Source organism: Protopterus annectens, chromosome 11.part0 (assembly GCF_019279795.1).
Source record: "Protopterus annectens isolate FY-2018-M chromosome 11.part0, PAN1.0, whole genome shotgun sequence".
In the NCBI taxonomy this organism is placed as follows: domain Eukaryota; kingdom Metazoa; phylum Chordata; order Ceratodontiformes; family Protopteridae; genus Protopterus; species Protopterus annectens.
Window position 1 is genome coordinate 294,891,860 of NC_056745.1, and position 12,500 is coordinate 294,904,359.

The 12,500-nt window shown below is 39.3% G+C and overlaps 1 protein-coding gene across 9 annotated transcripts in view; it reads left to right on the top strand.

Moving 5' to 3' along the window:
• The window catches only part of ABCC9 (ATP binding cassette subfamily C member 9), a 1,652,866-nt gene that overhangs the window by 57,243 nt on the left and 1,583,123 nt on the right, over window positions 1-12,500 (top strand). The window lies entirely within an intron of this gene.

Sequence of the window (12,500 nt, forward strand, 5' to 3'; positions counted from 1 at the left end):
TGTCTGCATGTACAGCTGCAACTCTAACCACTACACTATCTTGGTTTGGAAATTTCACCTGTCTATTTTCATTTAGCTCCTATGGGATGTTTAAGCTATGCTAAGGGGACAGCTATAATGTACATACCCACTTAGCTATGCTTAAACATTCCTTAGGGTATTACAAATAAGTGCATATTATTTTTATATTTGTATGTTATATGGGTGTGTATTGTGGTGTTCTGACAGCTACTTGGGACTGTATTTGTTAAATACTGGCACTGATTAAGCTTTCTGGTTTCTATTTGTGTTTCATGCTGATGCATGACATGTTCTCCATCAACTTTGTGTGTTTGTGGGGCTGTGCTTGTGGTTTTTAACTGCTTTTTAACTGTTGGGGGATTTATAACCTGTCATGTGGACATTTGTACACATTTCTTGCTTTTGCAGGATGCAGAAGTGCCGTATGATGCTTTAGCAATACAGGGGGTGTGTCACAGAAGTTGTAACACACCCCTTCTATTGCTTTACTCTTGCTGTTTTAATTTCAGTGTCTGCGGACACTGAAATACTGGCATAATATTAGAGCAAAGCTCTAATATTATGTCAGTACGGCTTAGAAAGTGCTGTATGGCACTTTCTGAGCACAGGAGGCGTGTTTAGTGTCTGTGCACTGCTCAGACACACCCTCTGTGCTCCTACATGGATCGTGTCCGTGTAGAGAATACAGCAGCATGCATTCATGAATATGCAAGGCATGCTGCTGTTCTACATGGGCACGATCCGCTCCGTGCAGGAATAGCACTATTCTTGCATGGAGTTTAATGAATCCTGGGGTCTATGTTCTATGATCGATGTGTACAGTCTGACTGTTAAATGAATCTTAGTGATGTATATAATAAGAAATCATGTAAAGAATTGTGTAAATAATTATTTGTTTTATTTTGTTTTATGCTTCTTCCTATATATAAAATTTCAATACAAATATTTAAAAAGCCAGCTATAATGAAGTCCTATGAAATATTTTACTTTTGCATATTTAAAAATAAATAGCTCAATCCTCTATGTTAGATTGATATCTAATCGCTCTTGTAACAACATTTGAGAACAAATATATTTATATGAAAGTAGGGACCAGGATTCACAAACATATGCACACTGTGTGTGTGTGTGTGTGTGTGTGTGTGTGTGTGTGTGTGTGTGTGTGTGTGTGTGTGTGTGTGTGTGTGTGTGTGTGTGTGTGTGAAGGATAACTACTGTCATTATCATCAGGATACCAAGTAGTCAATTATTTTCAATAAGATGGCTCAGTAGATGGACAAGGTCATTCAACTGCAACCAAATTACAAAATGTGGCAGTAATGGTATTCTAGGCAGCATTGGATAGACGGAGAGAGGTACCCATTGTACTTTAATTCAGCCAAAATGATTAAGAAGACTAGGATAGGACACTCTGATTGCTACCACTATGGGTACAGGTAAGAGACAGTGATTGCTAACAGGATGACTATAGAGGTTGGAGACAAAAATTACATGTGTTTTATGGGGCAAAGAAGCATACCTACATACATACCTCTCAACTGCCCCTGATTTTGCAGAATGTCCCTGATTTTCCCTCATACTTTTGCCATCTTTCATAAAATTTTTGATTTTTTTTGGTAAATCACTAAGCATTGTATTCGATCAGTAATGGAAGACACAAGTTTCATACTTCATGTTCTTCAGAAAATGCACATTTATGCAAAACCTGTTGTACTATTAACTTTTAAGTAGATTAGAGTAATATTTAGAAATTGTCCCTCAGTTTGATTATTTGTCCCTCATAATTTATGGCTCTGTGCAGAATTCTTGAGCAAAGAAAGTCACGATGCATATAATTCCCAGATGTGTGTTACCATTAATTCTTGCAATTTATAAAACTTCCTATATCCCTTTGATTATCTCTCTCTGTCCATAACCCTTGCTATATTTTACTATAGATTTATTTCCTTTATGTATGCAGTAGCCTACATTTCTTTATGCTGAAATATAGGCTGGTGTCCAATAACAAATAGTGTTTAAAAGAGTAGAAGAAAGCTGTCCACAGGTAGTAGAAGGGTTCATAGAAGAAGTAGAATATGCTGGACATGCTCATCACATCTGTAGTGCACAGAGAGATGGGATGATATGCTGTTGTGGGTGCAAAGCAGGGTCAGCCTTAGGCTGATTGGAACAATTGCATGTAATAGAGCCCGCTTGATTACCAATACTGCAGAGAGAGCCAGCTGCATGACCTGTTGTAGGAGGAAGAAGTGTCTCACTGACCAGGACCCAATTTAGAGGTAAGAGTTTAGTGTGAAGCAAGGCATTTTAGGACATGTAGACTTACTCCCTGTGTAGACAGCCTCACTAGTGAAGCGTATTACATATTCCTAAATCCCTTGCAACCTTTCTTTGTAGTGAGTTAGTGGTATGTGGATGGTATTGAGATGGAAGAAAATGTGAGCTGTTTTTTTTTTCTTTTGACAATCAGGTACACATAAACACTTTTTTTCTTTTCTCTGGCAGATAAAACGAGACAGTTGTGATTTGGAAGTTCAGCATTGACACCACTGTCTCTAGGTACTTACTGTATTTCTGTGTCACAGTTTGGTCTGTAGTGCTCTTCATAAACTATCTGATTTTCTGGAAAATAACTGAGGACTGCAAAGTCACATAAAAAGATTGGGTTGCATTGTCTGTTTTTCAGTTGTGATAGCCTTCAAAAGGTACATGCTAATGCAACACCTATTATTCTGGCAACCAGTTTATAAAATGAGCAGTACTTGAAATCTGCCCCTGATTTTTGGCTGTTATCAAATGTAATAATAATGAACATTGTGCAAAGACATGCAGAGTCTTACTCTTGTGGTACCTTGGTATACAGAAAGTTGCTGTGACCCAGCTGCTTGCCAGCCTTGTTTCTGACCAAGACATTTTGCCTTGAAGCTACTCATTTGCATTATCTGTAACTATTACAGTTACTGCATCCGGATCCATTGAGTTAGACAACCCAGTGTTCATCGTTTTTACTGGCTAGGTAGAAACCACATTAGTCTATGGGGTGAAGCTGTTTGGTTGAATTTGCCACTGTTCCTGATTTCCTTATTGACCCTACAAAGTCTGTCACTTTTACATTTATTTTTGCACAGTGTGACTACTGCACTACTCACATCTCAATCTTTTATCCATATCCTAGTTTATCACCTTTTTCTAGCCTAGTTATTTTCATCTTAAACTATCCTATACCCCTTCACCTGTACTGGACAGTATGAAATCTCAGTCAGCTGTCTTATACCCCTTCATCTGTACTGGTCAGTGTGGAATCGTAGTCAGTAGTTTCCCCTTCTGTGTCCAGTCTGATGACATCAGTGTTTTTGAGGCAGTGTAGTAAATGCCTAATGCTTACCAAAACTCTTTATTGTTACCTCACAATGATTCAGTATGTGAGAGGTGTAATTATTTTCTTAACTTGGAGGCTACCTTCTCACCTCAGAACACATTCAATAAGCACAACACTTATACATGTACAGTGCAGAGCACTTGCACTAAACCAGCTTATTCTGAGATTGCTAACAGAACACTGCCTGAGCCTCACAGGCTAAAGACTAAGAAACCTCAGACATTAATATACATGGAAACACACCCACCTTTACCCTTCACACCTACACATGAGATGCATAACTCTGAGTCACATGACTTATGCCCTACTGAGATTGCATCAAACAATGATAACGTTTTAGCAATAGGTGACTCTATTGTAAGGCATAATAACACCATACTCACCAGGCTGGATATGAATAGGGTGATAATTAGCTGTCTTTCTGAAGCCAGGATTTGGAATGTCACAAGGGCTATTACACCCCTCCATCCTGACAAATATGATTATGACCTGATAGTGGCTTGTGTTCAGGTGAACAACTTAGATACTCTACCCAGAGGGACATGCAGAAGGATATGATTGTGCTTGCTATGCATGTATTTGAGGCAGGAAAGATACAGTTTTTAAGCGGTGTTTTGTCATCACCTGAATGCTGTCATGATTCAAAGACAAGATAATTGGCTTTAATAATTGGCTATGTAGTTGGTATCATTCTCTCTGGGATCTAGTGTGTGTTATCTTGGGATGAGATGGCTGACAAGTATTCCAGCTTTGCCAGGGATGGCCTTCACACTCTCTTAGCAAGGCTTCTGCATTCTGGGTAAAGCTTTTGCTCTTATTATAGTGCCTTTTTAGGTGGAGTCCATCTGATGCACATTCCAACCCAGTAAATTCTAATTTGGAGTACATTCAGGTTCTACTCAATGCCAGGAATCTTAACAACAAGGCTTGAACTTTAGGCTTTCTTAGGTTCATAGTTAGGTTCATAGGTAGGCACTAGGCTATCTGCCTGAAGGCATTTATAAGCCTAGCCAGAATGTGTTGGCTTTCGCCGTCCCCTTAGATTAGTTCCCTGTGCCTCTGTCCAGCAGAGCCACTGAAGTGATCCCCAGGGTAAACTTTCTGTCTCCCATCCACTCGTCAAAGTTTCTCTTGAAGAGTGTTAGCGAGGAGCTCTGCCTAATGTAGATTGGAATCTTGTTCCAAAGCACGGGAAGTCACTGGGACAGGAATCTATCCCTCCAGCACGTCCTATTTATTGTTGTGGTGAGGTTTAGATCCCCTAGAGTGTGTCGCTCGAGGGGATAAGGTTTTCTTTAGGTGGAGCATGTCCATCAATTCCGGGTTGGACATGGCCATGCATGTCAGGCAGAGATCACCTCTGAGTAGGTGGTATGCAACCGAGAAAGTTTCTTCAGTCTAGCTGCATAGGGCATCTGTTTGAGGCCAGTGATCTTCTTGGTGAGGTACTTCTGTGGTATTTCCAGCTATTGCAGGTGTGTTGTAAGGTACATTCCTAATGGGGCATTGTACTCTATGATGGGTCTGATGAGTGATGAGTAGAGGGGCACAATGACCTCTTTTGATCTGGATGCAAACCCATTTGTGATAAGGTGGACCATGTAGAAGGAGTTTCTAACCACTTTGGCAATTTGATTATCAAAGAAGAGATTACTATCTACTTGGGTCCCCAGATCCCTTATTACGTCTTCCGTATTTAGGAGACTACCACATATGTGGTAGTTTGTGGATACTTTGTTTTTTCCAAAGGGGATAACTATGCACTTTTTGGCATTTAGCTTGAGGCCATGATTTTGACACCAGGTATCCGTCTCGGTGAGACCCTTTTGGAGGATGTCTGTGTCAGCCAGAGAGTCAATTATAGCCCCTAGTTTGCAGTCATCTGTGAACTTGGTTAGCCATAGTCCTCCTGTGCTTGCCTGTACCTCTGAGAAGTATATGCTGAACAGGAGGGGTCCTAGGACTGAGCCCTGGGGAATGCCACTTGTAACCGGTTTAGTCAGACCTAGCTCCCACAACTCTTACCATGTGGATTCTGTCTGTGAGCCAGCTGGCAACCCATCTTGTGACGTAGGGGTTTATGTTCAGGCTGGTGAGCTTGTCTATAATACCAGAATGGGGAATGGTGTTGAAGGCCTTTGTGAGGTCTAGGTAGGCTGTGTGTACCACTTTTGCCTCATCTATAGCCTTGGTAACTGTCTCAAAGAAGTCCACCAGATTTAGGAGGCACAATCTGCCCTTAACAAAGCCAAACTGGGTAGAGTCCAGTGTTTGGAGGTTCTTAATGTCTCTGTTAATGAGTTCCATGATGATGAACTCCATAGCCTTACAGACCAAGCAAGATAGGCTTATAGGGTGATAGTTCCTGGGGTCTGTTGTGGCTCCACCTTTGTGGACCGGAATAACCATTGCTGTGCGCCACTCTATGGGTACATAACCTGTGGAGAGGCTGAGTTTGAACAGTGTGTTTAGGTGAGGGGTTAGTTCATCTTTGAACTTGTGAAGGACGCAGCCTGGGACACCATCTGGTCCCACTGATGTTGTGTTTTTAGCTTTGGAGAGGGCTGTTTTAACCTGAGTGTCTGTGATTTCAGGGGCTCTACATTCTTCTGGTATGGTTATCGGCCCTTTCGGGGGTGAGAGGGGGGGTGAAGTTTGCGTTGAACCTGTCTGCCAGGATGTTGGTGATATCGGTCAGTTCAGTGTATTTTGTGCCATTCTGCACTAACTCCGAGCAGATCTGAGCATTGCCACTTAGATTCTTGACATAGCTAAAGAATGCCTTGTGCTTATCTTTGGAGTCCTTGACAAATTTTCTTTCAAAGCTCACATTGGAAGATTTTATGAGGGATCGTAGTTTTTTGCTGATACAGATCAGGGATGTCTTCCCTTCTTGGGATTTTACTCTTTTTCTGTACTAGTTTCCTCCTTCTATTGTATAGCTTGTTTATGGCAGGAGTCCACCAGACTTGTTTCCCTTTCTTGGAGGAGTGAGTCTTGGTTTTGCTTGTGATAGCATGATCCATGCATTCTTGTAGGTGCCCGTAGAATGCATTAGTAAAGGATTTTGCAGCTTGGACAGCGTTATACTTTAGCATGGGGACTTAGAAACTTTCCACCTCGGTCTTAAGTAATGTGAAGTTTGCTTTTGAAAAGTTTTTCACGGTTGTTTCCTTGTCCGGGGGTGGGGGCAGAATGTGGATATCCAAAGTGATTTGTTTATGGTCAGATCTAACCAGCAAGGGGTTGACCTTCTGTGTGGAGCACTGGTCGCCCATGTTGGTGATGGCCAGGTCCAATATGTTGTCACCTCTGGTGGGAGTGTTGACCAGTTGATCCAGGCCATTTGAGTTTATAAATTCTAGGAAATGTTGGGCAAGGGAGTTAGTACTTGAGTAGTTCTCTCAGTTAATGTTTGGGTAATTGAAATCACCCAATATTAGGGTGTTTGTAGGATCTTTATATTTCCCAGTGTTTCCAGAAATGCGGAATGGGGGTCCTGGGACATGGTGGGTGATCTGTAGCAAGCTACAATTTGAATTACAGTTGTGCCCATTGTTAAACCCAAATGAAAAGAGATGAAAGTGAACCGTCGTCACAAAAACCATACAGTTTGTTCACTCTGCAGACCAAATGAGGGTATGAGACCCAAGCAATGCAATTCCAAATGAAAAAAGTAGAAATAATCCAAGAATGAATATAGTTGGTTTATTAACGCTTGTAAACAACAAAACTGCGTTTTCGAACTTCTTCCTCAGAACGAACACAATTTCTGATACAACACATTGAAAAAACACACACCTTTTATACATCAATCAATTAGGAAGTTTGAATAATTAATGCTAATTGATTAATTGATTAAAATGGTTAAAATCAATTTTAATTCAAAGTTGTAGTTTAAAATCTAAATGATATTAAAATGTTGAATGAATGAATTTGGTATACGTTGTGTAGTTCAATTGATTATAATAAAGGACATATTGATACAAAATTGATTAAAAAATGATTAAAAAATGTATATATATATATGGCATAGTACTATTAAAAAGGTAATACCCTTTTTAATAGTACTATGCCATATATATATATACATTTTTTAATCATTTTTTAATCAATTTTGTATCAATATGTCCTTTATTATAATCAATTGAACTACACAACGTATACCAAATTCATTCATTCAACATTTTAATATCATTTAGATTTTAAACTACAACTTTGAATTAAAATTGATTTTAACCATTTTAATCAATTAATCAATTAGCATTAATTATTCAAACTTCCTAATTGATTGATGTATAAAAGGTGTGTGTTTTTTCAATGTGTTGTATCAGAAATTGTGTTCGTTCTGAGGAAGAAGTTCGAAAACGCAGTTTTGTTGTTTACAAGCGTTAATAAACCAACTATATTCATTCTTGGATTATTTCTACTTTTTTCATTTGGAATTGCATTGCTTGGGTCTCATACCCTCATTTGGTCTGCAGAGTGAACAAACTGTATGGTTTTTGTGCCCATTGTTAGTTGCACGTGGATTATCTCTGAAGCATCGTGCTGTGCCACTAACCTGGAGGTGTGGATATCCTTGATGAATATAGATATGCCCTCACCTTTTGTATTTCGGTCCAGATTCTGTGGCCGAAATGTATGGTATGAGTTGTAGCCTGGTAGTGCTGGGTTGCTCTCTGGAGCCTTAAACCAAGTTTCTGTTACTTCACATATATCGATTTTCTCCATACTGAGGAGTGCCTTGAGTGTGTGCATTTTGAGGTTTAGACTTCTGGCATTGAGTAGCATTACCCTCAGTTTTTTGTTACTTGTGCTATTTATGGTGGTGGGTTTGTCTTTTGAGCCTTGCCTAAAAAAGGCACTAAGGGGGTGGCAAGAGCCTTGGCCAGTATTCGAAAGCCTAAGGGTGACAGGTGCAAGCAGTTTCTAGCAAAGCAGCGTGGCTTATCAAACATGTAATCCCAGGCGGACAGACACTGGATCCCCTTTGAATGACACCAGAAACTTAGCCAGTTGTTGAAATTGATAATTCTTTCTTTATACCGTGGTATCATTCTTGGTGAGGGCAGGATGCTACTCAGGGTCAGGGTCATACTGGCCTGGGCTACATGATCAGAGAGCTCTTCCATGTCTCTTTCCATGTAGTCTAGAGAGGTACGGTTCAGATCATTCACAACAACATGGACAATGACAGAGTCATATTTGTACTTATTCTGAAGTGACCTGAGTACTTGTGTTATGTGGCGGATCCTGGCATCCGACAGGCAGCTAACAGTAACCTTCTTCTTACTCAGCCTAGTGAGTGGGACGTTAGTGTGCCTGACTATAGAGTCACCTATTACTAGCATGTTCGGTATATTATTTTGCCTTAAGGGCTATGATTGCATGGTACTCCGGTTTTGTGTAGTATGTGTTTCATGATTTGTGTTGGGGGGTGGAGGTTGCTTGGATGTCTGCTTTGGAGGTCTCTGTTGCTTTTGCAGATTTTTATTTAGAGCCTCCGAGTATGTTTTCGTGTATTTATGTGTGTTTTTGCCAGTGCTGGTTTAATGGGTCTATGAGACTGGTGGTGTGATGCAAGTATTTCCCTTCTCCCCTTGACTGTCTGATCCAGCCTTCGGTTGAGAGTGCTTAGCCTCCAGTTTGGCTGTATAATTGCATCGCTCACATGTATTAGTGTTTGGTGGTAGGAGGAGAGGGTGGTCTGTGTACATGAGGCAGTTGTAACATATCCTCAAAATGCCCAGATTCACCAGTTGGACTGGAGAGTACACCTGAAACTGCCCTTTGGACATGCCTGGATAGGTACAGTGAACTGTTTTATTGAATGGCTGGTAAGGTCGAATAAAGAGCTTTGTCCCTCTGTGCAGTATAGGAGGGTCTAGTGCTAGGGTTTATAAGTGCTTGCTATGAGTTTTGAGCAAGTGCCGGGCTGAGAAGTGAATGGCTTGAATGCTTAAGTTGAAAGTTTGTCTTGTTCCAAGGGAAAAAATTGAAGAAGGGACTTTGTGGAGCCAGGAATAGTTATAATCTAGCTAACCAGTGTTACCCGCTGCTCAGAACCGGGCAAATGCTTATAACAGGGAAATGAAAGAGATAGAAATGATCCCAAAATGGCCAATAAACTACTAAGTTCTGGGCTGAAACCACTCCTCCAGGGACAGATAGGCTGCTCAAAGCTCCCCTCTCTCACAGCTGAACAGAGAAACTTCCTTCTATCCAAGTAAGGTATGGGCAAACACAGATATTTGTAACACAGCCATGAATTCAGCACTTAACCTGAAAACTGGACTATTGGACTATACTAGCTTACAAAGGAAGAAAACGAGTATATATATATATATATATATATATATATATATATATATATATATATATTTTTTTTTTTTTCAGAAAATAAAGCAGATACAATCAAAAAAACCCTTTAAATGCACAGAAAAGAATACTTATTGTTATATATCTCAGATAAGAGTTGTAGTCAATGTCCCTAGTAATAAAGTAGGAAGAAACGCAAATACTGTAAAAGCAGATGAATAAAGTGCGATTTTTTTTGTATATACATATATATATATATATATATATATATATAAAACAATAGAAAATGAACAAACTGATTTAAACAAGTTACCCAATTAACCAGAAAAAGCTCAAAACTGAGCCCTGTTTCAGCAGTCTTCAATCAGACAAGTTCTAACTGCACACTCCTGCTGCTAGGGTGCAGAGGAACCTTCTTGCAACTTGAACACATTTATATTTGTATAGTTACACAAACATGGCTTCAGAGAAGTGAAAGCACTCCTTCTATTCAAGAGTATAATGCCTATCACGTCTTCAGACCCACTGGCAATTGCTGAGGAGTATCAGTATTTGTCAAAAACATCTTCACCTCATGTCAGATTCCTTGGGACACCACATGTGAACTCCTAGAAGTCCAAAAGCACCCTAAATAAGACTAATTACCACTTCATAACTAGCTATAGATCACCCTCCATGTCTGCTGAGTATGATAGGTATCCTAACACATTAGCTGAAATTCACATTAAAGTCAAGTCCTTTCTACTGGGAGACTTCAATTATCCATAATAAACTGGCTGACCTACACTGCCAATGGTCAGTATGTCCAGTGCATCGTTGATATTATAAATGCTAACATTCTCTTTCCCAAATAGTTAACCATCCTACTAGGGCTTCCAATATCCTGGATCTAGTCCTCACAAACATGGCCACTTCTTGCACAACTCCATATGTAGCATCATGTCTTGTTAAATCAGACCACAGTTTAGTGACCTTTTCCTTTAAAAGTGACGGCCCTTCCCCTGTAAATAGCTCTGTTTTTAGGGACTTTTCAAAAGCAAACTTTCCTTAGTTACTTGATGACTTGTCAGGCCAGAAGGGCATTATTGCCCATACTTGAAATAATGGTATGCATGTTTTATACATATTAAATAAATTCTCATGTAATCCTTCTCTGAAAGATTCTGTTGCCAAAGCTATTACCTATGCCTCAGACTTCTACTCCCACTTAAATAGTTGTATTGATAAGGCGGTCCCTATCCGCAACAAATATATTGAGAGGTTTAAAAAACAAATACCAGTGGTGGAATACCAATATTAATAAATTATATAACAAGAGAAAGAAAATAATTAATGCTTATAAGAGGTCTAATTTTACCTACCCTTAGAGTACACTTAAGCAAACTAATAATTAAATTAAGAGATCCATTAAGGATCTCAAAGCTGAGTATGAATTTAAAATGTTGAGTATGGACTTAAAATAGCCATTAAAACCAAAAATAACTGCTAATCTTTCTTTAACTATGTCAGGAAGTTGGAAACTAACACCCTAAAGTGTGTGGAGCTAGTTCACAATAATACTACAGTCTCTGACCCAAAGGAAATGGATAATATCCTAGCTAACAAATTCTAGTCCATCCACAGTTATAGCTATTCCACAGGTTCTATCCATACCTCTCAATTGTCCATATTTTTGCAGGATGTCTAGATTTTTGCCTCATATTTTTGGTCTATTCCTAATAAAATTTGTGGTTTTCTGGCAAATCACTGATATAATCTGAGAACTGATATCACTAAATAATGTCATACATTTGACTTTCAGACTTCAAATCCTTCAGAAAATGTATGTTAACACAAATGCTGTTACTCTAGTAGCTTTCCAAGTTTAAAAGAGCAATATTTAAAGTATGTCCCTATTTTGGGCCTTTGTCCCTTTATTTTGTCAGGCTTTGTCCAGATTTCTTGCAGTAAGGGGTTCAGAGGTATGGTTCTATCATCCTAGCCACCCCCTTTAATTACTATAGAATAAGTTCTCTCAGCCCTTTTAAAAACTACAAATACTTCATCCATGGACCCCAACAACATACCAACTTGCCTGAGTATTAATGCCAAATATGGCCTTTCTGGCCCCCTACTTAACCTGTTTAATCTAAGACTCTCCACTGGCTACATTCCTAAAGCCTGGAAAACTGCTATTGTAATGCCATTACACAAGGGTGGTCCACCATTGGACCCTGGTAACTATAGATCCATTAGTCTCACTAGCCTCATATGTAAACCAAATGGAGCACATTATGTCAGACTTCATTAATTTGGACAATGAAAAGCTCTCAATCATGGGCCCTCATCAATTTGCCTTTATCAAAGGAAGGCCTTGTCTGTTTAACCTCTTTAATTTATTTTAAAAAGTAATAGAAACAGTGGATAATGGTTATACAGTGCATACAGCATATCTAGACCTGACTAAGCCTTTTGACACTATTCCCCATTCAAGCATTATTGATAGACTTGTAAATCTGATTATAAATCCTTATATTGTGCAATGGATAAATAACTGTCTGCCTGACAGAACCCCTGTGGTTAGAGTAGCAGGTGCCACTTTTCAAAGCAAAACAGTTACCAGCTTATATTTTTCATGCTTTCAGACCAACAATTCTGGCTTATGGTTAACTAAGTTTGCAGATGACTGTAAGTTGGGTGCTGTTATTTGATCTTCAACTGACTCATAATTGCTCCAATGGAGCTTAGACCATGGTAACAACTGACTGGTTTCAAATGAAATATATAAAAATGTAGCATA